This window comes from Adiantum capillus-veneris, chromosome 7 (assembly GCF_014529385.1).
Source record: "Adiantum capillus-veneris isolate H3 chromosome 7, ASM1452938v2, whole genome shotgun sequence".
In the NCBI taxonomy this organism is placed as follows: domain Eukaryota; kingdom Viridiplantae; phylum Streptophyta; class Polypodiopsida; order Polypodiales; family Pteridaceae; genus Adiantum; species Adiantum capillus-veneris.
Window position 1 is genome coordinate 166,617,344 of NC_140937.1, and position 23,025 is coordinate 166,640,368.

The 23,025-nt window shown below is 39.9% G+C and overlaps 1 pseudogene; it reads left to right on the forward strand.

Annotated features, from left to right (window-relative positions):
• Positions 1-996: 996 nt before the first annotated feature.
• Positions 997-23,025, forward strand: part of LOC147454996 (uncharacterized) — a 33,389-nt pseudogene continuing 11,360 nt past the window's right edge.

Sequence of the window (23,025 nt, forward strand, 5' to 3'; positions counted from 1 at the left end):
AATTCAGAATCTTTTCCTTTTTTAGTCTGTGCTTCTTCATTGGTACCTTGGCCTGGTGGTGATGGTGGTGGAGTAGGCATGGGATGGTCCTGTTGTTTCGGTGGCGGTGAGGTGGGTCGGGGAGATGCCTGGCTTTGCTCTTGAGTAGCTGCTTCCTCAGCTTTCTTTGCCGCTTCTTCTACCTCTTTCAACTTTAGGGCTTTGGCCTCTTGGTACATTCTTTCTAAATAATCTTTTGGATCATCTACCTCTTTTCTTCTTTGATGCTTTGTTCGAGGTCCTTTCATCTTGTGGGTACCCACTTTTTTGGGTCCTTTCCTTGTGCTTGCCTACTGCGCTGGTAAGCTTGTTTTCCTCTTTCGAAACGTGCTTGTTTTTGAGCTGGCTCCTCTTGGTGGGCAGCCATAGCTTTCCTCTTCATCTCTTCCCTCCTAGGTATCTTTTCTTCATTGTCAAAGCTCTCGCTATTGTGTCGCTCTGGTGAGCTATCATCTGATGCATCACCTGATTTAAAAGATCTTTTACCTGATCTTGTAGGTCTTGGAGAGGGTTGTGTTGCCAAGATCCATGTATTGTGATCAGGGGCAGGTGGTAGGTTATCAACCATGCCAATGGCATGATAAGCTATTCTTGTCAACACTTCTGGCGCACCCAAGTATGTTATTTTACCCTCCTTCTTGGTGGCCTTCAAGGTTGCCAAGACATACTGCACGTGGTCCACATGCTGCTTTGTTGTTGACTCCAAAACTTGAGTAAAGGTGGTGGCCATGGCGTGATTTGGTGTCGTGTACCTTGGTGGCCTTTTTGCCAGGAAATGGAAGCGTTGATGGTACAGATGGGCTGGCTCTTCCACCTGTTTGTGGATGAGATTGGCGAATGTAGCCGCGACTACTTCCTTTGTAAATGTGCTCGCGGTTGTTGACTCAAAACTTTAGTAAAGGTGGTGGCCATGGCGTGATTTGGTGTCGTGTACCTTGGTGGCCTTTTTGCCAGGAAATGGAAGCGTTGATGGTACAGATGGGCTGGCTCTTCCACCTGTTTGTGGATGAGATTGGCGAATGTAGCCGCGACTGCTTCCTTTGTAAATGTGCCCGCGGTTTTCCTGTCTCTTGCCCGCATGGTCATTCCTTCAGCTGGTAGTTTGAGTTCCTCTGTCACTATTTCTTTTGTAATTACTATCTCGACCTTGTTCCCTTGGGTGTCTTATATCTGGCGGTTCCATCTTCTTTGATTGTGGACAAAAGCTCGTAAGCTTTCTGAAAGTCCACTCCGCAAGGCTCTTGTTCGTAGAAATGTCTGAGCCCCAACCCGTGGTTAGCCTCTTTGGTTTCAGGCTTTGCAGCTACATCATAGACCTCTTTAGGCAGGAGCTGCAACTCCACCTGATGCCCTTCTTCACTCTTGAATCTGCCAGTGAAGACCGTGGTGTGGTGTTCTTCCAACTGTTCTTTAGAAAGATAGGATGCTTTTGCCGCCTTGACTGACTCGGGGTCCAGTTGATACGCAGGCAGTTCTTGTAGTTTCTCTTTTTGGTTTAGCTTCTTCTTGGCCTTCTCCGCGGCTTGCATTGTTCCTATTCAATGAATAGAGTGCAAAGTTAGCAGATTTGTTGGATTTTTCTCTGGAATGTCCTTTTAGACTGAAATGCTGATAATCTTGTCCAAATTGCTTCAAATCAAATATTGAATAAGCAAAGTTGCATAAAATCATGCAAGGAACAAAATTGTACAGTCAAAACAAAAATTTGCAACCAAAGTAAATAATCGCAATTATTTACAGCTGAGAAAAATTTTCAACTTTTTGCAAACTTGTCTTTATAGGCTTGAAGTATATGCCAAATACATGCTCTGAGTGAAATATGGGCTCATTTGGATACACAGGTTGAAAATGGTACCAGATTTTGGCTTTAGGTCTCTGAAACAGTAGATATAAAGAAAAATTGAGATTTTGAAATCCAAATTGATTCAAAGTTGGCTAGTGGGCCTATCACAACATGTACTTTGGATGTATGATGGCCAAATATCAAAATTCCCCAATTTTGATCAAAAAGTAAATAATCGCGATTATTAATTTTTCTTCCAAAATTGACATTCTTTGGCACAAATTGGTTCTAGGCATGGTATAGACCTTGGGTATGAGATATGAGGTGATTTGGATCAAGAAAAGTTGTTCATAACCTAGATTTTGGCTTGCAAAGACTTCTTTACGTTTTTTGACAATTTTACAAGCTACTTGATCTTTGGCATGTAATAGGTGTGCATACATGATAGGTGAGGTGATTTGACAATTTCCAAGAAAAAATGATGCAAAAGTAAATAATCGCGATTATTTCTCGGCGGATTCACCATGGAAAACTTACCGCACCATGTAAGTGCAGGGGAGGGGTTTTTGTTTACAAGTCACATAAGCGTATGAGTTAGGGATAGGCCCCAATAATTTATCTCCCAAGCTAAAAATAAGGAAGGGGGTATCATATCTATGGGGTGGGGTGGGGGGGGCTTACCCACATTGATTACTTGTAAGGATTGGTCACACCTGTGTGCACTAGAACTTTAATGAATTTTGGGCAAGTTTTTCTATCAAGCCACACATCAAATTTGTATCAAGCCGCTCATAGATAAGGGCTGATTTGGAGCAGGTCAAGGGTTCATTTACACCAACTTTGAATGGGTCACATTGGACGAGTAGCAAGAGTGCAGGATGATCGGGCACATAGTTTGAAAGTCAAACTAAGATACATTGAGAGTACATCTAGTTATCAATAGAAGAGGTTCCTTATATGTTGTCACTCACTATGCTACACACTCTTTAACTAGTTTTACTCAGTTAGATCATGTGAGACCTAAATTTTATATGTAAGATAGGGGTATGCTAGTTTTCTTCATTGATTGTTGTATAAGCGTAGAAAGGGGGGTCATATTTCCTAATATGAGTCGTATATAGGGGTTTTATCAAAGTTGTCCGCTCCCAGGTGGCATCCCATTTTGTGTATAGAGTGAATCCCCCGGGAATTATTTACTTCAGTGACAAAAAATTTGTAAAACTCACAAATTTTGACCTAAACATGTTTCATACACCTAATACAAGTCTTAAATTGAATTTGGTCAAGTTTGATCATGCCGGCATCACTTTGTGCTATGTTGACTCTCAAAACACCATTTTTTGTGATTACTCTGTCTGTTGGGTTGTTCGGTCAACTTTGAGGCTTGGTACTTGTCCGTAACATAGTCGTGAAGCTACCTGTCCAATTCTGGCTCATTTGTTGGCCTCGTATGTCGAATTTGACGCTTTGTAACCTTTGAGCCGTTTTCTGCTTTTCGATGGCTTTGCTTGATGGATTTCATCAAACCAATCATATACATTGTATATGGACCTCATTAGCAAGCCATTTGTGGAGTCAGATCGAAATTTTGGCAATTGCCAAAAACCTAACTTTTCTATTGGGGATCCCTTGACCCTAGCCGAATGGTCATCTGATGGTATAGAAAGGTTCTATTATGTTAGGGTATGCTATGGTTCAAATCCCATCCGATTTGGTCAAGTTGGCAGGCCGCTAGGGTCAGTTTTAGGTCGTAGGTCTTCGTGCACTGCTCGGTTTCTAGGGTTTTTTCTAAGGCTTTAGACTAGCTACTGACCGTACAAAATGGATCATTATCGAGTAAAGAACTTACCCCTCATGTCTCGTGTGAGACGACATTGAAAAGGTCAACTGTGGGCTCCGGAAATGTCGCGCGAAAGAGGCCGAAATCTCTCTTTACAAAGGCTCCAAGTGGAAATGAGGTGGTTTTAGCCTACCATGGATATCTATACCTGGACTTCCCGAACCAAATTTCCCCAGATTCCCTCATTAGTCCTACTAGGCCGTGAAATCTATGTTAGACTCAAAAATTTCTCTGATCGGATTCGTGTAGCTCATTCTGCAAAAATTTTTGCAAAAGTAGGCCTGGCCGCCTAATTTAGGCTTCCCGCTTTCGTCTTTTGATTTCATTGAAAATTTTTGTGCTTGTCCGTCTTGTCCTTCTTATCACCATCGTGTCTTCAATTTTTCCATCTGAGCTTTCTTGCTATTTATTATTAATTTTGACTCGTTTATTTGAAAAAATCAAAGAAAATAACAAAATTCTTTAAAAAAGTAAAATAAAAATCAAATAATTAAGAGAATCACTTGAAAAACACAGATTTATTGTTTTTTGTTGGATTTCTCCATTTTTAAGCCTCCTTATCAACAAAAATGATGAAAAATACCCAAAAAAGAACTATTTTTAATGATTTTCTAATAGTATATACACTATTTACACTCATCGAGAAGATATTATCAATGATTTTTCCCTTGTTGATGAATTATAAGGGAATTTTTAGGTAATTTTGCAAAAAATCACTTGTTAACATGGAACTTTTTCCTCCCTCTTCAAACATTGCCCTTAATTACTTAGTACTTAGTGCCCTTCCACCCCTCCTAGATGGCGTACTCCGGGACAACTGCGTGCATGGGTTGAACAATTGTGTCTATGCATAGCCATGATTGGCTCTACCATGATATGAAAATCAATGCAATTCAAACGAATATGTTGTGCAAGAGCTGGGTCTTGAGTAAATAACTCAAGGGTTTTCGATGTTGAGGTTTGTTGCTGATGTCTTCCAAAGAGAAAATCTTGTAGATTTTGTGCTCTCTGTTTGATTGTACCATTAGGGTGTTTTAGCACGCTGATTGCTTGAGCTGTTGGTAGACTGTTGTCAAGATTTTTCTCTCCATTGGTAGCTTGGTCGGCTTGGTGTCGCATGATGTGGTGAAGTCTGTTGAGAGTTAACTCGCCACTGCTTGATTGGTTTCGCGGTCTGTGGAGAAGATAAGTGCTCCTTTTTCTTCCAAAACCTTTTCATGTTAGGTTCCTTGCTCGTAGATGCTCGATTCTGTGTTCGAATCCTTGGAACCGTCTTATGTTTCTTCGGTGAAGTTTTAGGCACCCATATCTGAATTGGTTTATCCTTAAGTTGTGCTTTTGGTACCCAAATCTACCTGACTCCTTGTATGCTACCTGTAGCATTTGATTTTTTAGGGGATGTAGAAGATTGGCTTCGTGGATTGGTCTATTGATTGCTTCTTTTCCATTCCTCCTTGCTTGGTGCAACTGGAACAATGAGTTTCCCTCCTTTAGGTGATAGCTTTAGCTGATTCGTATCCCAATATGGTACTGCTTTGTATGTATACATCCAGGGAATGCCAAGAATCATCGTCTCATTTATGTGTTCATCTGGCAAGCATACAAACTGATGTGGACATGAACATCCATGTACTACCACGTTCAAGTTGACTACTCCCAATGTTGGAGTTGGATTTTTGTTGCATCCTTTGATTGTCGTTATTCCTGTTGTCAATGCTTGACTTGTTGCCTTCTTGTATGTGGAATAACTTACTGCATTCACTCTAGCTCCCGTGTCTACCAAAGCATTGGTGCTATGATTGTTGAGCTGTACTTTGATGCGCAGATCCATTCCATCTAACCAGTCGTCATCTATTAAACTGCTTCTTTAGGTAATTCCCATTGTCGATCGTTTAGTTCCAAAGTGTTGATGGGAATCAGTATCTGTTGATTCTTGAGAGCAGCTTTATGCTTGAGCACCCGAAGTTTAGATTCTCTTGGGCTTCATCAATAACCTACTACCGCTTGATCTTCCTTTGTTTGGCTGTATGCATTCTCTCTAGCAATTCATTGGTTAGTGGAAAATTGTATTTCTTTAAACGACATCCACTAATCCAATTAGCCATTGGTTCACCATCTAGGGTGAAAAATTTTACTGCTCCACTTGGAGATACACCTTCAATGATAAATGGTCCGTTTCCCTTTTTCTTAAACTTGGGAATGTGTTGCTTAAGTGAATAGATTAGAACTAAGTCCCCTTTCTTGAAAATATTTGTGATTAAGTGGGAATCAAAAAATTGATTTTGTTTCTGCTTTTGTGCATAGATATGAGCTACAGTAGTTAGCCTTTGCTCGTCTAGCTTTTCCAAATCTTCAAGTCTTTCTGACAATTCATGTCCAGTCTATTTAAGATTCTGTGCTACCCTTAATGTCGGCAATAGAAATTCTATTGGCAATATGGCATCAAGACCATAAACAAGGTTAAAGGGTGTAGCATTTAGAGTTGTTTTGAATGAAACTCGATATGCCCATAGAGCAACATGGAGATTCATTTCCCAGTTTGTCCTTCCTGAACTAACCACTTTGGTCAGTACCGAGCTAAGAATTTTATTCGTATGCTCAGCTTGTCCGTTTGCTTGTGGGTGATAGGGAGCTAATTTGTTATGAATGACCATAAACTCATTAAGTAAATACTCTATTACCTCATTGAGGAAATGAGTTCCGCCATCACTGACAATCTCTATTGGCAGTCCAATTATCGTGAATACATATTCATATAAGAATGCTAGTGGTTTTGGCATCATTCTTTTGAGTCGCTTTAGCCTCGGTCCAATTAGCCTCGGTCCACTTGGTCAATTAGTCCGTAGCTACGATGATATATTGAGCTTGGGTTCCATAAGCAGGTGGTTGTATCGGTCCAACAAAATCTATACCCCATTTTGGAAAGTCTCTAGCCCCCATCATTGGACTTAAGGACATACTGTCTACTCCTGTTGGCATTTTTGCTCATTGACAAGCATCACACCTTCAAACATATTCTTTGGCATCTGCAAAAAGTGTTGGCCACCATATGCCTGCCATCAAGATTTCTCTTGTGGTGGTCTCACTAGAAAAGCGACCTCCAGCTAATCCAGCATGTGCTTGTTCTATAATCGGAATATACTCGTTTTCATTTGCACAAAGACGCAAATGTTGATCTTTACCTCTCCGATACAATTGGTTCCCAATAAGAGCATAGTCTCTTGCTTCAGTTTCAATTGCTCTTTGATGGTGTTTACTCATATCCTCAGGAAATGTTCGGCTTGATAAGTAAGTAACCAGATAATTACTCCACTAGGAACATGTGACATTTGAAACAATGTTACATGAGGAATGGGTGGTTGTTTTTGACATTGAGGGAAATCTTTTACAGAAGATCTAACATCTCTCCTCATAGTCGGCCAAAATACTCCAAGTCTTAAGATTTTTTGCATAGTTTGATCTTCCGCAAAGTGAAGTCCTACTATGGTAACATGTGCTTGACTTAGGTATTGTTCCTTTTCTTCAGGGTCAATGCATAAAAGCAATATCTCATCTCGATTTCTTTTATATAGCCTTCCAGCTAATAATTGATACATAGCCGATTGCTTGATTAAATCAATTGTGATAGGAAGTGGTATTTGTGAATCCACTTGAGCTATTGTCATCAATGACACAATGTTTTCCGACCATCTAGGTATCATTATTAGAGAGAACAAATAGGCATCTGGTAGATCATAATCTACCCCTTTAGGTGATTCCCCTGAAACAATCCTTGACAAATGATCTGCTCGTTGATGTGTAGTGCCTTTTTTTACAACCACAGTGAAATCAAATTTGAGAAGAATGATGAACCATCTCACTATTCTCCCTGTGTTGCATGGCTTGTTGACCAAATATAACAAGGCTTGGTGGTACACAAAGAACACAAACTTGTTGGCTAATAGGTAATGTATATACTTTTTAACGGCGTAGATCATTCCTAGTCCTTCTCTTTCAGTGGTGGTGTAATTATTTACTGTCATGTTCAATTGTCGGCTAGCATAAGAAATAGGAAAATCAAATTTCACATCTCCTGGTTAGACTAGTATACAACCAATAGCAAAGTTTGAAGCATCTACATGTACATGGAATACCGTATCCCAATATGGTGCTTTTAATATTGGAGCTAAGGTGAGAGCTTGCTTAAGATTCATGAAGGATTCTTCACATGCCTCGGTCCATTCAAAGTGAGTAATCAAACTATACATGGGTTTTGCAATTATAGCGTACATGTAGAAGAACCGTCGGTAATATCCAAAATGTCCCATGAAGGCTTGTACCCCCTTGATTGTTGTTGGTCTAGGCAAATCAGCAATGACATGAATCTTCTCAATATTGATAGCTATGCCATTTTTAGACACGATATGTCCAAGAATTTTTCCTTGTCTTTCCATGAATGTGCACTTTTCAGGGTTTAAGCAAATCCTGTAAAGTCTACATTTCTTGAATACCTTTTTGAGGTGTTCAAAATGATCAGCTTGGATTGACGAATGTACGCATAGATCATCTATGTATACTTCTAAGAATTTTTGAAGATACTCTTTGAAAGCATGGCTCATCAATCTCTGAAATGTGGCTGGAGCATTAGTTAACCCAAACGGCATAACCCAATAGGCAAATATACTCCAGTCTATTGCAAAAGCAGTTTTATGCTGATCTTTTGGGTCAACCAAAAGTTGATTGTATCTCGAAAATCCATCTAAGAATCTATAAGCTTCTTTTCTTGCCACTCGTTCTAAAACATGCTCAGTTATTGAAAGAGGAAAGTTGTCTCTAATGGTAGCTGCATTCACCTTTTTGAGATTAATACACACTCGTAATTTCCCATTCTTCTTATGTACTACCACAATTGGAGACACCCAATCTGTGTGTTCAATTTCATAAATGAATTCAGCTTCCTTTAGTTTTTCAATCTCTTCTTTGATCTTCCTGGCAAATGTTTCATTATAAGTGTATGGTCTCTGTCTACTTGGTTTCACATCATCTCTCATGGGTATAGTGTGTTGATAGATTTTTGGATCAACACCCTTGAGATCCATGTAAGACGAAGCGAAGATATCCCGGTATTCCTTTAACAAGCTCAGCAAAAGCTTTTCTTCTTCTTCTATTAGGTCATTTGCAATGTAAGCCGGTCTAGGCTCTTCTCTTGGTTCAGCCAAGTCTACCCTTTTAGCGTTTTCAGGTCCTTCGTAAGACTCGCCTTGTTTTCATAGTTCCCTAACAGGTTGTTCAATTATGATTTTCCGACCTTGGAGAGTATACTTTTTGTAATGGGATGGAACATGCATTACATCCTTACCATCCTCTTGCATGGTTTCCATTTCGGTTGTGTATATCTCCTTTAGAGCTTTTTTCAACTCTTGATATTTCTTTTTCCGCTCAACTCTGGTCATGAGTGGTTTTTTATCCTGAGTACCCTTCCTTGCTTTTCTCGATGTCTGAGACATTTTTGAGTTTCTGTTTGAAGAATATCTGCCAGTTATTTTGTCCTTGACACAATCATTAGCATCTACCTGCATCAAGAATTGTGTTTTAATGGAGACTGATAGCATAGATCGTGTTTTCACGATATTGGTGTCTCTCTTTCTTCTATACCATTTTTGTCTTCTTGATTTTTGGTTTGGAAAGTCAAAAGACTTTTCCTCCCCTCCCTTTAAGAGTATCTGAGCTCTCCTATGCTCTTTTTCTGACCCCGAATCTTATGAGGTAGCTAAGTGTTCCTCTAGCTCATCAATTGCATCGTAATAGAGGTCCAAAAATACTTTTTGAGCTTTCATCAAGTCCTTGGGTTCCTCATCTTTGTTTTCAATGTTAAGGACTGACATCATTTGGATAGGAATTATGTCGTAGCCATCCTCATTGCAAAATTGAGTAGGCATAGACATATTCACACATACATCCATTGTCGCTAAAATTTGAGTCCACTAAAATGGTTCGAATAAATGCTCTGGAAAGGGTTCAGGTATGTAGGTTTTGTCTGTATAGTCCCTTTCTAGGATACATTCCTCTCGTGTTAAGCTTCCATTTTCTGAAGCTCCGCACATCCAAATAGGAGTGTCTTTGTTTAACCAGGATGGGAGTTTAGTTTCAGCCAAAGAGACTAAATCAAACTCTTGGATGGGTGTTTTCAAGACATCTCTATAAGCGTGATCTTTTAGATTGACTCTTGTTATAGATCCCACCTACTTCAAATACAGATAGTTGTTTCCCCAATCTTGTATAAGCTGTACCTGTTGCATGAAAGGTCTTCCCAATATGATTTCATAATTGAGTTTTTTTCCCAAAGTCTACTATGGAAAATGTGTGTTGATATTCAATTCCACAGCAATTGACTATCACTTTTTCAAGTAGCCCTAGTGGTCTCTCAATGTGTCCGTCAGCCAACTGCAATTTCATTCGCGTTTGTCTAATGGCTGGCTGTCCCCAGGATTCCCATAGTGCTTTAGTGGCTATGGCTATGCCAGCGCCACTATCCAGTATTGCCATGGTTTCAATGTCATTATATTCACTGAGAGGGTAGTGTTTCCTTCCTCCCCTTCATAATATTCTCCGATCTTGTTCATAGGAATTGATCTAATCTCTTTGTTTTCCATTTCATTTTTCAAATTTTCCAAATTCTTAGAGATTAACCCCGTTGTCCCCACCTTCTCTAGGGTTTTCTGTAAATCGTTGCATAAGTATGGCTTGAGTTTCAACAATTCTCCCAAAGTGAAAGTGCATTGGATAGATGTAGACATGATTGAATGAATGTTGTCTACTTTTAAGGTCTATTTGGCTCTTTTTAGTTGAGTGGTCTTGCAAATGATGGATTCATCTTCGTTATCTCCCAAGTAAGAAGGTAATGTTTTTAATGTCAATGGTTTAGATATTCATGAAGCCTCCGATCCGCAATCCCAGTACAAGGATTATAAATCCATGTTCATGTCAGATGGTAGGTTATCCAACCAGACTTCCTCTATAGGAGCCGATTTTAAAGTTCGGATCCCATCATGATCTCTCTTACCCTTTCCCATAAGTGTCCTGTCCAGTCTTCATCTACGAATGGAATTCCGTCTAAGGCATCTTCGTTGTCCGGCACTAAAAGCTCTGGTTCATTCGTTTCAAGGTGGGGTTCTTGCACCACATAGGATTTTGCTTTCGTTTCTTATACCGCAAGCTCTTCCGATTTTGCAATACTTTCAAGCTTGGGTTTTTGTTTATCCAACATTTCTTGCGTGATTCTTACCAAGTTTTGGTAAGCATCCAGCTTCGCTGCTTCCATGGTTGGAGATGGATAGTTTTTCCATTTGTTTTTCATGTTTTGGCCTGCTTTAAGTCCTGCTTGGTAAGCTTCCAAGGCAGCATTAATAGGCTCAAAAATTTTATCAACCAGAATGGATCCTCTAGATTTCGCGGTTGTTTCCTTGAATTCACTACCGGTTTCTTTCAACTTGTCCTAGGCTAGCATTTTTGCTTTCTCTTTGTTTCAACCTGTTGTTTTTGTTTTCACATCTCATATCTTTTGCTTCTGCTCCTTTTGATTCTTTGAGAAGAAACTTTCGTGTTCTCCAAATCATCAGAGGAGTTGTGTTTCTTTTTCTTTACCTGGGCTCTAGTGATTACCTTGATTGGAACAATATGGTTCGCTCTCTGATGAGCTACTAGGCATCACTTGGACTACGTTTACAACAGTTTTTCCCTTGTTCAAAGGATTTTTAGGACAATCTTTCAGAAAGTGTCCTCCCTTGTTGCAACATTGTATGCAATAGGCTTAAATTGGTTTGAGGTTTTTGTCAGGCTCTGGACATTCGTTCTTGCAATGGTCATCAGCACCACAGTTATGATAGTTTCATGTTCTGGGCTTCATCATGGGTCTTCCCATGGGAGGTCTGACACCTTGATTAGCTACATAATACATTGGTGCGAGCTCTGGTAGAGCATAAGTCATGGTTTCTTCCATTGGTGGTGGATGTGGACTATATCAATCTCCCTCTACCATTACTGTAGATGGACTAGGCTCTGCATAGGGAGTAACAGGCACTAATGCTTGTTCATCTATGACTCCTTCTGAGTGCATGTACTTTACATCCACCACATTATATCTTGGATACAAAGGTTGTCATCCCATCATAGGTTGAGGTCTTTCCATACCCATTGGTGGTCCTTGAGCTTGGGCCATACTAGGCTCATATCTGTACATGGGTTGTCCGTAGGGCCTCATGGACACATACTGAACATTCCCATCATACTTTGGTCTGAAGTAGCACTCGTGGGTCTCATGGTTGGTCCATTTACCCTCGATTGCACATCATTTTTTTGGCCTAATTGGTTGTCCCTGTGGAGGTATCCCTTGTCTTGTTCCTCTCATCAGCGCTTTTTGCATATTGTTCATCATGTCGTTCATCCTTTTTAGCATATCTTCTATGGCTGAAAGTGGTGCCGCATCAGCCGTTCCCACTTGTGCTGGTTTTGTGGATGTTGTTTTCTCACTTTGGTTATCCTTAGGGACATCTTCTTCATTGAAGAGCTCTCAACTATCTCCTAGGTCAATAGCATCAGACACACACACTTCTAGGGTTGTATTGTTTTTACTATAGAGTATAGCATGAAGTTGTTTGTTTAGTAGTCCCTCCAGAAACAAAGATAAAAGTTGTTCTTTTGTAGGTATCTCCATCTCTGGGCATCTGGCAATGTATTGTTTCATTCGAGTTGCACAATCCCTAACAGACAAACCATGTTTCTGTTTAAAGATGTAGATTTGAGCTACCATATTATGTTTAATCCCTGTTTTGGAACAAGCAGCTACAAATCCTTGAGGTAATGTGTTCAAGTCCATGATTGACCTTGGTGAAATTTTTTGGAACCATGTCAAAGATTTTCCTTCTAATGTCATTCCAAACCCCTCGAATTGAGTATGGAAATTGAATATACACTCTGCTCTTAGCACTTGCTTAAAGCTTGCTAAGTGGTCATATAGATCCCCTGATCCATTGTATTTTCTGACCCATTTTTGAAAATCAGCTGGTCTGACACGTCTATTTGGTTCAACTCCAGGTCTTCTGGGAGTTGATCCTGTTCCGAGTCCTTCAAACCATTCTGTTGGAATAGTGACTCATGTAGCCCTAGACTGGCCTTAGTGTCACCCGGTTTTCTATGTGATGAGGTGGTTTCTGGTTTCTTCACATTACTCTCAGATGATCTCTCACGATGTTCGTCACTTGGAGTGGTTTCTGTCCTTGACCCAATATCCAATCCTGTATGGAATTCCCCTGGTATTTGGTTTGTTCTACCTCCTCAAAAGTCATCATAACAAAGTTGTTGTTATAACAATCCCTAAACAGGTAAGTTGGTAGATCCGCAGATCCCTTATCTTTTATCTTGAAGATATAGATGATCTTCATGGCTGTTAATTGTCCTGGTCTAGCATGAGAAGTCCACAAAAAATCTTTTATGTTTCTATCTTCCCAACAATAGACTCAGATCCTAGGATTATCCGTACTAAGCCGTTTCAAAGGCTTTAAGTCTACTTGATCGTATCCCTCGAATTCCAAAGCTAGTGGTCCTTCTTTTGCTGACATATCTGGGATTATAATGTTTACTTCTAACCCCCTTTTTTCTACCACATCAGGATTTTCGACTTGTACATAATGAGTTCTGTTTTGATCCATGTACATTTTTCCTTGTTTGTTTGTCCTAACCTCTTCTTTGAACTCAATACCATGGTCGTCAATGCGAATAGCATACTCCTGATTAGGGTCCAAGTAAACCTGGGCTCCATGATGGTTAGTCTTGTAAAAAGAGAGTATATGCTTATAGCGCATTGTTGTTCCGATTTTTGAGTGAGTTGAGTAAAAAGACATTTCGGATGATGAATCTAAAAAAGTGTCTGAGACTTCTTCAGGAATTGTGTGCAAGGAATTGCCTTGATTCATGCTTTCTTTAGTGCATACTCTACTGGTGGTTTCTTCGAATAGGCCTTGATTTCCTAGTACACGACCAGATCTAAGGTTCATGTAGACTTATGAAGCCTTGGATAGAGTACTCACCTTGGATTGACTTATCGTCAATTTCCACTCTATTCAATTGCAACTTTCTTTCAAGCCACTGCTTCCCCAACTGCAACCTGATTCCTATACAAAATTAATCAAATTAGCTTTATTTCTATAAGGACAATAGAGCTCTTGAGAACTCTCGTGATTGGTCTCTGTGTATCACTTCAAATCGTGCTATGGAAGTCAAAATTTGACTTTCAAATTCGGCTTTAGCAGAATCAAAGGTCTAATCTGCAACCTATAAACTGAGTGTATCTGTACCAATTTTGATCCGATTGAACCCAAAATTACCATGTGGCCTTATATGGTCTAACATTGTATAAGCCCAAAATTCAAAATTAAAGTCTCTGGATAGCAGAAGTAAATAATCACAATTATTTACTTTTGTCAATTTTTTGCACTTTTTTGATAGGTTTGGCAAGTATACAACTTGTTAAAGTCCTTAATCAAGTTTCAACAAGTTTGGACAAAATTTGATCAAGTTTACCCACTGTTCCGTGTCCGCGGACTTTGATTTCAAGGATCTGGCTTAAGTCTCACTTTTGTGGTCCAAAATTCACCAAAATTGATTTGTGGAGTCTACTTGATGTGCTTGACCTTGTGGTATACTCAAATTTGCAAAATCACCAAGTTATGAAGGAGATGTAAATAATCGCGATTATTTACTCCTGAAAATTTTTTGCAAATTTTTGTCCCAACTTTGACACAGATATGTTAAGCACCTTAACTTAAGGTCACTAGCCAATTTTCATCAAGTTTGGACAATTTTTGGTCAAATGGTCATTAATTATCTGTCCGCAAACTAACTTTGCAATTTTAGTCACAATTTTCAATCCAGTGATTCAAATCTTACCAAATTTGGTTTGTGGGCTTATTACAACATGGTAAAACTAGTGGTATGCTGACTTGGTCAAAATAGTTGAAAATTGGGACAAATGTAAATAATCACGATTATTTACAAACTGGTAACTTTTTTCATCTTTTTGATCAACTGAGCATATACACATGTTTATCACATCAATATAAGCCTATGGATCAATTTTCAACAAGTTTGGATAAATTTTTCTCCAATTTACAAGCAAGATTCAAAAAGTCAGTACAAACTTTAGTTTTTATCCAGTTTTTTTGCCAGTTTAGTGATCCAAATCTTTTGGGCCTTTACAAAAGTTGTTTGTACACATGCAATGAGTCAATGGTATGAACCTTGGCCAATTTAGAGCAAAAAATTAATAATCGCGATTATTAACTTGAGGCTTGAAATGAACACTTTTTTGCAATTTTCTCAAAGACAGTCTTTTTATGATGTTTTTAAAGCCTATAAATTGGGTTAAAACTTAATTTGACCTAAAATATCAAGAAAAAGTAAATAATCTGAGTTTTGGTCAACTTCTGGAAATTTTTACCTCGAAGTGTCTTTGAACTTACCCACTGGTTCGGACAACTCTTAGGCTTACTCTCCAGTTGGATTGAGTGAATTCGAGTCTTTTCAAGCTATATCTAGCCGTAGACCTGAAATTCTAAAACTTTACATAACAAATCACACTTGATTCTTTCAGAGAGAGCAATGTTCTGAAATCCACCTCGGATCCTACTTACCCTACTCCTAGTTTCTCATGCAATGGGGTTGTGGAAAGTGTCCACAAACACTCGTTTTCTTGTATTTTTTATGTTTTTCAGAGTCTTGATCTTAAGACTTGTCTCCTCTCCCAATCATTCTCCAAATCCTAATCTAAATCTACAATCCTACAGTCCTAAAGGTACTCAACAAGTACGATTACTTCCAAGCTACCTCTACACAGCAAAAGATGACAATCTTAAGCTATGCGGTTCCTAAACGAAAGTTTTGAACTCTAGGCAAATCTAGAGGAAGTTAACACTAGGTTGGTAACCTAACAGGACATAAAAGTGTCCTTTCAGGGTTTTGAAAAAAACCTCCAAAACCATAGTAGATCCACTCATTTTGTAAAATCCTTTCATGAGGTTATAGTTCAAGGCCTACTACACATGGAAAAAATTAGAAACTTGTAAAATTTCTCATCTTTTGGTCACACCAAGCCTCCAAAGTTGATGGACCAGTGCATTTTCATCAAAACAGTAATTTCTTACGTTTTGTTGCATAAAAATAAGATTAGGAATTTTTGTAGGACTTGAGATAAATTCCCTAGTTAACTTCAATGGGTTGGTGATCAGAACATATGATTGCTTCTCACTCACTATTTTTTGTTTTTCCAAAATAAATAGGTACAAAAAAGTTGAATTTTTACCATTCTGCAAACCTATCATCAAAGTTTCTATAGCCACGCTCAATACAAATAATATATGCATGTTTTCTTAGTTCCCTATTGTCCTTTGTGTTCATAAGGAGCCATGGAGCATGTCAAAAGAATAATACATCTCTTACCAAGGGGAATCTTAAGGACAAAGATGAAGTGCTAAATACAGCAAACATGAAAAAACTGGGTTCAACATTATGAGTTGTAGAATCCCATAGAAACTATTCAATATCTAGCGAAATTTGATCCTTATGACTAGATATGGTTACTACCTACAAAATGCATGTAGTTGTCACAAGAAACTAACAATATTGAAAAAGCTATACTTGATATACTAGAATGTTTAGTTTTCTTCTATAATTGAAAAAATCAACCATCGTTGTATACTATGCAAAATAGGGTATTAGGTGCCCCAAAACTCAAGTAATATTAGCTTTATGTTACAATATGCGACATAGAAAATAAAAAATGCATTTGGATATCATGAAATCCACCAAAAAAATCATAGAAGGGCTAAAATTGGCTAAAAAACAGGATTTGACAATTTTTGTAATTTGGTCATAACTTACAACTTTAATATTTATTTCTCCCTAGAAGCATCAGGACATGTTGAGGACTACTAAAGATAGTTCTCTAGCATTATAGACCTCACAAAAATGAATTCTAGAGTAGTATAGTTGCAAAAGTTGAAAAAAGCCAAAACAGGACCCGTTTTTTCGCACAGTTTAGGTTGTGAAATGTTGTGCAAGGACAAGGTTAAAGATGGAATTGATATTCCAAAAAAATGTCAAGTTTTTTTCAGCTCATGAGACAACTTTCTAGATAGATAGCACCTCAAAATCCATTTTGAAACTCTTGACATAATTCAAGGAAAATGGTCACTTAACAGGACATAAAAGTGTCCCAGGACATAAAAGTGTCCCATTACCAACCTAGTGTTAAAGGACAACTTCACAAGACGCTCGTGTTTTTTCCTAGTTTAGGTCTCTTCGATCCCCGACAATGGTGCCAAATGTGGGTTGCATGTCTAACCTCACCATCCTATCTTATTGCAGTATTAGCGAGAATCACGATTAATTTGTCAAACCATAGGACAAAGCTCACTCGACTAGTGCATAGAGGCTACAAGAGGTTGTCAATCTCTTGGAAAACAACTAACAACTTGCATCTAACTCAAGCTACACTGAAGTGACTGAAATCACCAAAAGCCAATCGCTCATCGGCAAGCAAATCACATCCGTTACATCATCAAATGACATCCAAACTTAACTAAACTTCTAGGACAAGTTTATAAGACCTAAGCATACATGCCTATGGCCTCAAACCCCACTTTACGTCAAGTTCCAAAATTGGAATTATTAATAGCAGTAGATTTTTGACCTAGTCATTTTCGACCCAAAATGCATCTAAATGCTTAACAATGATGCCCCAATACCCCACCTATGCTTAGTTTTTGATTTAAAAGTGTAAATTCCTAGTTATGATGAAATTAGGCCGCGGGTCGGCAATGCCAAAAGCTACGAAATATTGTGAATGGCTTACATCAATGCGTAGAGCTCTTACCTGCGGTTGCAATGCAACAAACGCAATCGCAATGTGACAACCGGGGAGGGAGTAGGAAGCACGAGAAGGAGAGGAGTGAGTGTCGTTAGCTCACGCTGTGTATTTCTTATCCAAAACGTGTAAAAATCTTACAAAAATTGGCTTTTATACCTTAGCCAAGGTTTTGAGTGATCAAAACTAATAATCTAGAGTTCTACCAAAGCTAAGAATTGACTGGCTGATACAATCTGGAAGCTTGTAGCCCCGGCTCATTAATTACAAAGATTACCAAGAAAATAGGAGTTACAATATTCCCGATTTATCAAAATAGTAATTGTTTTACGAGGAGAACTCCGAAAAATGGTGTCCACGTTAGCTTGCTGCTAAGAGAGAGAGAGAGAGAGAGAGAGAGAGAGAGAGAGAGAGAGAGAGTTTTAATTGAATTTGACATATGATATGAAAAGTACATGAAGGCATGTATGTAGTGCATGTTGAGAGGGATGTTATGATGGCTGTTTTTGAATTTGAATATGGACATGCATGAGAGAGGCATGTATCAAAGAGAGAGAGAGAGAGAGAGAGAGAGAGAGAGAGAGAGAGAGAGAGAGAGAGAGAGAGAGAGAGAGAGAGAGAGAGAGTCCTTGTCCTTTGCAATGTGAAGAGCAATGCCATGCAACAATTGTTGGATGCTGAGAACCTTGACGAGGAAGAGGTACACTTCACAGAGCTCCGTCAAGTTTCTGCGATACCCAATTCCTCTTTTGTAATGGAAATGGCCTATGAACTTTGAGAATAGCGAAATTAGGAGAATTAGAGAAAGCATTCTTGTGAGACTACTTTGAGAACATAGAGGGTGAACTTATTTAGTAGTAGTAACTTAACCTTAATACTTAATTAACTTGGAATGAACAATACTTTTACAAGAGAGAGAATTTACATAGAGAACTTGACAATAACTGAGGAACGGATTTATGTGGAGCCGGTCCCCCCTCCAATAGGCTTTTGTATTATAGATTCTCCCATCAAGAAAGACTTGGTACAATACAATCTTTGTGCTCTTTGTGACCTAGGTGATGTAATAAAGATAGAAAGCTTCTTGTATCATGAGCATAACATAGACTTTGAAAAAAGCGTTAGAGCATAACATAGACTTTGTAAAAAGCATTAATTATCCCCAGCCTCAGTCCCAAGGCCTCAAACACCTTCAAAGGTGGAGAGAGATAGCGGGGAATGAGGGTAGGGAAGAGGAAGAAGAAACATTTATAAGAGAGAAAAATAGTTCCTCACTTATCATCAATCTTCTTGCTAGCATACATAATAGCATAGTAATGAAGATGGAGAAGATGTCAAGCTTAAGCATTGAAGCATGGCTCTCGGTTGGATTTGCATTCCATAGCCAAGAGTGTTGGTGTAGTCTCTCAATTTCTCCACTAGCTTGGAGAAGGAGATGGAGCTCTTGCACTTTTAACTCACACAATGAGTGTGTGTGTGGGGGGGGGGGGGGGGGGGGGGGGGGGGGTGGGGGGGTGGGGGGTGGAGTATACCCCCCAAGCTAGCCCCCTTCTTGCTTTGGTCAACCCCCTCTTCTAGCACTATCTTGCACATGATTGGACCTCCTCAAGCTTGACCAATTCTAGTGCATATCAAGAAACAAGGGTAGCCTTGGGACAAGTGTCCCCCTTTCCCCTTTGAGAGAGAGGACTTGATAAATGCATAGACAATTAATTAAATTAACTAAATTATCATTGGACCCCTTGGGAGTTCAACCAATAGGCTTTAGTCACACCACGAGGGAAACATGAAGAGGAGGTTGACAAGTGTCCCTATTGCTTTCTTTGTAGCAAGGATGCCATGTGTGAGGGTGTATGTGTTCTCTCTCTAGTCCCTACAATGAGGGCTCGCCCCCCCTTGTGTAGGGATATGCATTGACTTTTGAGTACCTTACCCCCTTAAGCACCTTAGCCATGGAGCACCTTAGCATCTTAGTCATTAAGGCAAGCACCTCAAGCTTGGGTCGGGTTCCCACCTCAAGCACGATCCTAGCTTACCTAAAGTTAAAGGACTTTTAACACTAACCTTTGGAGGTCTTTAATGAAGCTAACCCTAAGGTCTTCAAGCTCCATTATCTAGCCTTTCTCTTTGACAAACCATCTCTCATTTGGACCCCTTTACCATTGGCCCCATGTTGAGATAGATCTGTAAGCACATGTCTATATTCTAACCCTTGTTCCCATTTATTCTCTCACATTAAATTATCAATTTGATATAAGAAAATCATTTGGGCTGGTTAGATATTAGATTTTATGACATCTTCATTCACTTAAACCAGATTTTTAAATGTTGGCTTTGCTCCAATGATGATCTCCACCTCTCACTTGTTTTGGGGTGTTCCACGTGATCCTACTCCAACACAACACCAACATTGGTCAGTACACAACTAGGACTACACCCAAGAAGCAACAACGGTGGGGAATCCCAAGAAGATTGAGCGGGTAATGTGAAGCAGCGAGCTTGAAAAGCTAGGAGTACTGAGGAGACAAGCACGAATAACAATGTGATTGCGGCAAAGCAACCATCAAAGAGACAGAAAGGCAAGACAAAAAAGGTGGATGCAACAACCGAGGGGGGTGAAGAAGCGAACACAAAGTGAGAAATGTGGAAAGATGATCTAGTCCTGAGTCTTTTCCATGAGCGAGATGCCCTACATGATGATTTCAACAAGCCTCAAAAACAAGGACGTGATTTATGGTCCAAGATGTCTAATAGATTGCCAGCCTTGTACTCAAATTTTGACAAGGATAGTGAGGCATGTAGAAAGAAGTGGAGTTGTCAGGACAAGGGTCCTGTGCCCTAAGAACTAGGATAGTCATGGACTACGGCCAAGGGTCAGGCTACGCAGTGTGGACAGGGGATCCGTCTAGGGCAAGGGCCTAGGAGCCCGCCTATATAAAGGGAGGTTGGGAGGAGGATCTCAGGTCTAGTTTCTCTAGTTCTTACACTGGTATCAGAGCTTAGGAGTCTCTCTTCCACTCTCTCTCTAGGCGCGGTCACTTTAGGTTCCTAAAAGCAAGGTCTTTAGGTGAGAACCGTGGCCTTTGTGAGGCTTTTCCAAAAATAGCATTTTTTCTTGCCAATTCGAGAAGTCTTTCCCGTTTTGGAACCGACTGTGTGGTGCATGGAATCCGGAGGAGTTTGGCTTGAAGGCAGCGCCATGGGGAGGTAGGTGGTTTGCAAACATCTCGCGGCCGCTACCAGCTTGGGCAAACACCCACACCCCACCTTCGTCCTCGCGCAGTGAACGGCACGCTGTCTGTGAGTTTTTTGCTTCAAAAAATTCGCCAAGTTCACATTTCAAGGCCTTTTGGCAATTAGCTTTGAGACTTGGCCACTATTAGTGGCCCTTCCCACAAGAAAATCGGTGAATCAAGGCGGTCAAGCAAGGCAGAGCAAGCTACAAGCCGTCGAAGAAAGTCCCTCGACCTTCAGGGCTTAATATTCTACTCAGTAATTGCAGGAAATTCCAGAACCTGCATATTTTTCCAATTGTGATGAATTCAAGTGGTGTTCAAGCAACATCATAACCGAAGCTTTCAATAATTGAGCTTCTTTTCAAAGGAGAAGCTTCAACCATCTACACTACACGCGTTCAGTCATCTTTTGAACCACGGGCGATAGTGCGGAGTTACATTTGTACGCCTCCAGTGCAAATTCTTGTTTATTCGCAACGGTTAAGCGCTACAACGCGCAAAGGGGAGTTAGCTATACTTGGCAAGTGCTACCAAAATCAGGTATTGTTTTCTAAGTACTTCTTTCACTGCACTGTGTAGCCATGGATTCGGATATCAACATGACATTCGATTTTGAGCAAAGTACTCCTGATCCTGCCAATGACGGCTCGCGGCCGGATCCTCTCAAGGAGAGTACCCGCGATGCTACGGCAGGAGAAGATACTTATGAATTGTTCGATATTCAAGAATTTCGTGCACTTCAGACAAGCATGACAGTCATGGATGAAAATTTTAAGGCTTTAAATGAAAATTTTACTAAACTTTCCACATTAGTCATTCAATTAATGCAACAGCAGACTAAGAGTCCTGCTGACACCCACATGCATGAGCATGTTGGAACACAAGGGCAAGGCCCAATTAATGAAACACTGCATACTCTCACTGCCAAAGAGGTAGATGATTTATTGAAGAATTTTAAACCACCAGTTTTCAAGGGCGAAGACGGGGACCGCAATAAGGATGCAGTGAATACCTTTCTCAGTAAATGGGATGGAATTCACGCCTTACTGTGTACTCCGGATGCAGTAAGAGATCTGTAAACGAGCTTAACTCTGGAAGCCAAGGCCTACAAATGGTGGATGCCTCTCAAGGAGAAGAACATCATACCACAGAGTTGGGCAGCCTTTGAATCAATGTTTAGCAAGGAATTTTTTCCTACAAACGAGGCCGATCGGAATTGGACGACTTGGGATACGTGTTCTATGCGCCAATATCCATCACTCCTTGAATATATCTCTCACTATAGGGACGCCATCCTCAAGTTGGAAGGCTTGGATAGCTTTCAACAAGTACGAGGGTTCATACGAGGTCTGACTCCAGAACTTAAGAAGTATGTCAAATCCCAGGACCTAAAACACTTGAGGAAGCCATAGTGAAAGCACATATTCATGATGACCCTGATGATAAGAAAACACATAATAGTAATGTGCCTGCTAGTATACATGGTAACAAATGCACTCAGTATGGGCACAATAAAAGAAAATTTATAGTTGCTAATTCAGATGCATCTAAAAACCCCAAGGGGTCCAGGGGTCCTCTCTCTCCTGAGGATTTTGATAAGGCCAAGAAAGAGAAGCTATGTTTTCAATGCTTAGAAAGAGGCCATGGCAAAAAGGATTGTCCCAAGGGGAAATCTGCTGCCCAAGGGAAGGAGAAAGTAGTGCACACGGTGCAACTACTGCCTCTCGAGTCTTCCTCAAAGTTCTCTACAGTGGAAGTAACACACACTGAGGTGGTGCATGAATGCTGTCTCACAACTTCCATGTGGCAACAAACCTTTGGACCACATGAGTTAGTATGTAAGCACGGATATCTGTGTCATAAAATCTAATATCTAACCAACCCAAATGATTTTCTCATATTAAATTGATCACTTAATGTGGGAGAATAAACGGGAACAAGTGTTAAGATATAGATATGTGCTTATGGATCTATCTCAACACGGGGCCAATAGTAAAGGGGCCCAAATGGGAGATGGTCTATCAAGAGCAAGGCTAACCAATGGAGCATAAGACCTTAGGGTTAGCTTCATTGAAGACCTCCAATAATGTGTGTAAAAGTCCTTTGACCTTAGGTAAGCTAGGGCTGAGCTTGAGGTGGGAACCCGGCCCAAGCTCGAGGTGCTTGTCATGCTTGAGGTGTTTGTCTTGCTTGAGGTGCTTGATTAAGGTGCTTGAGGTGCTTGACTTAC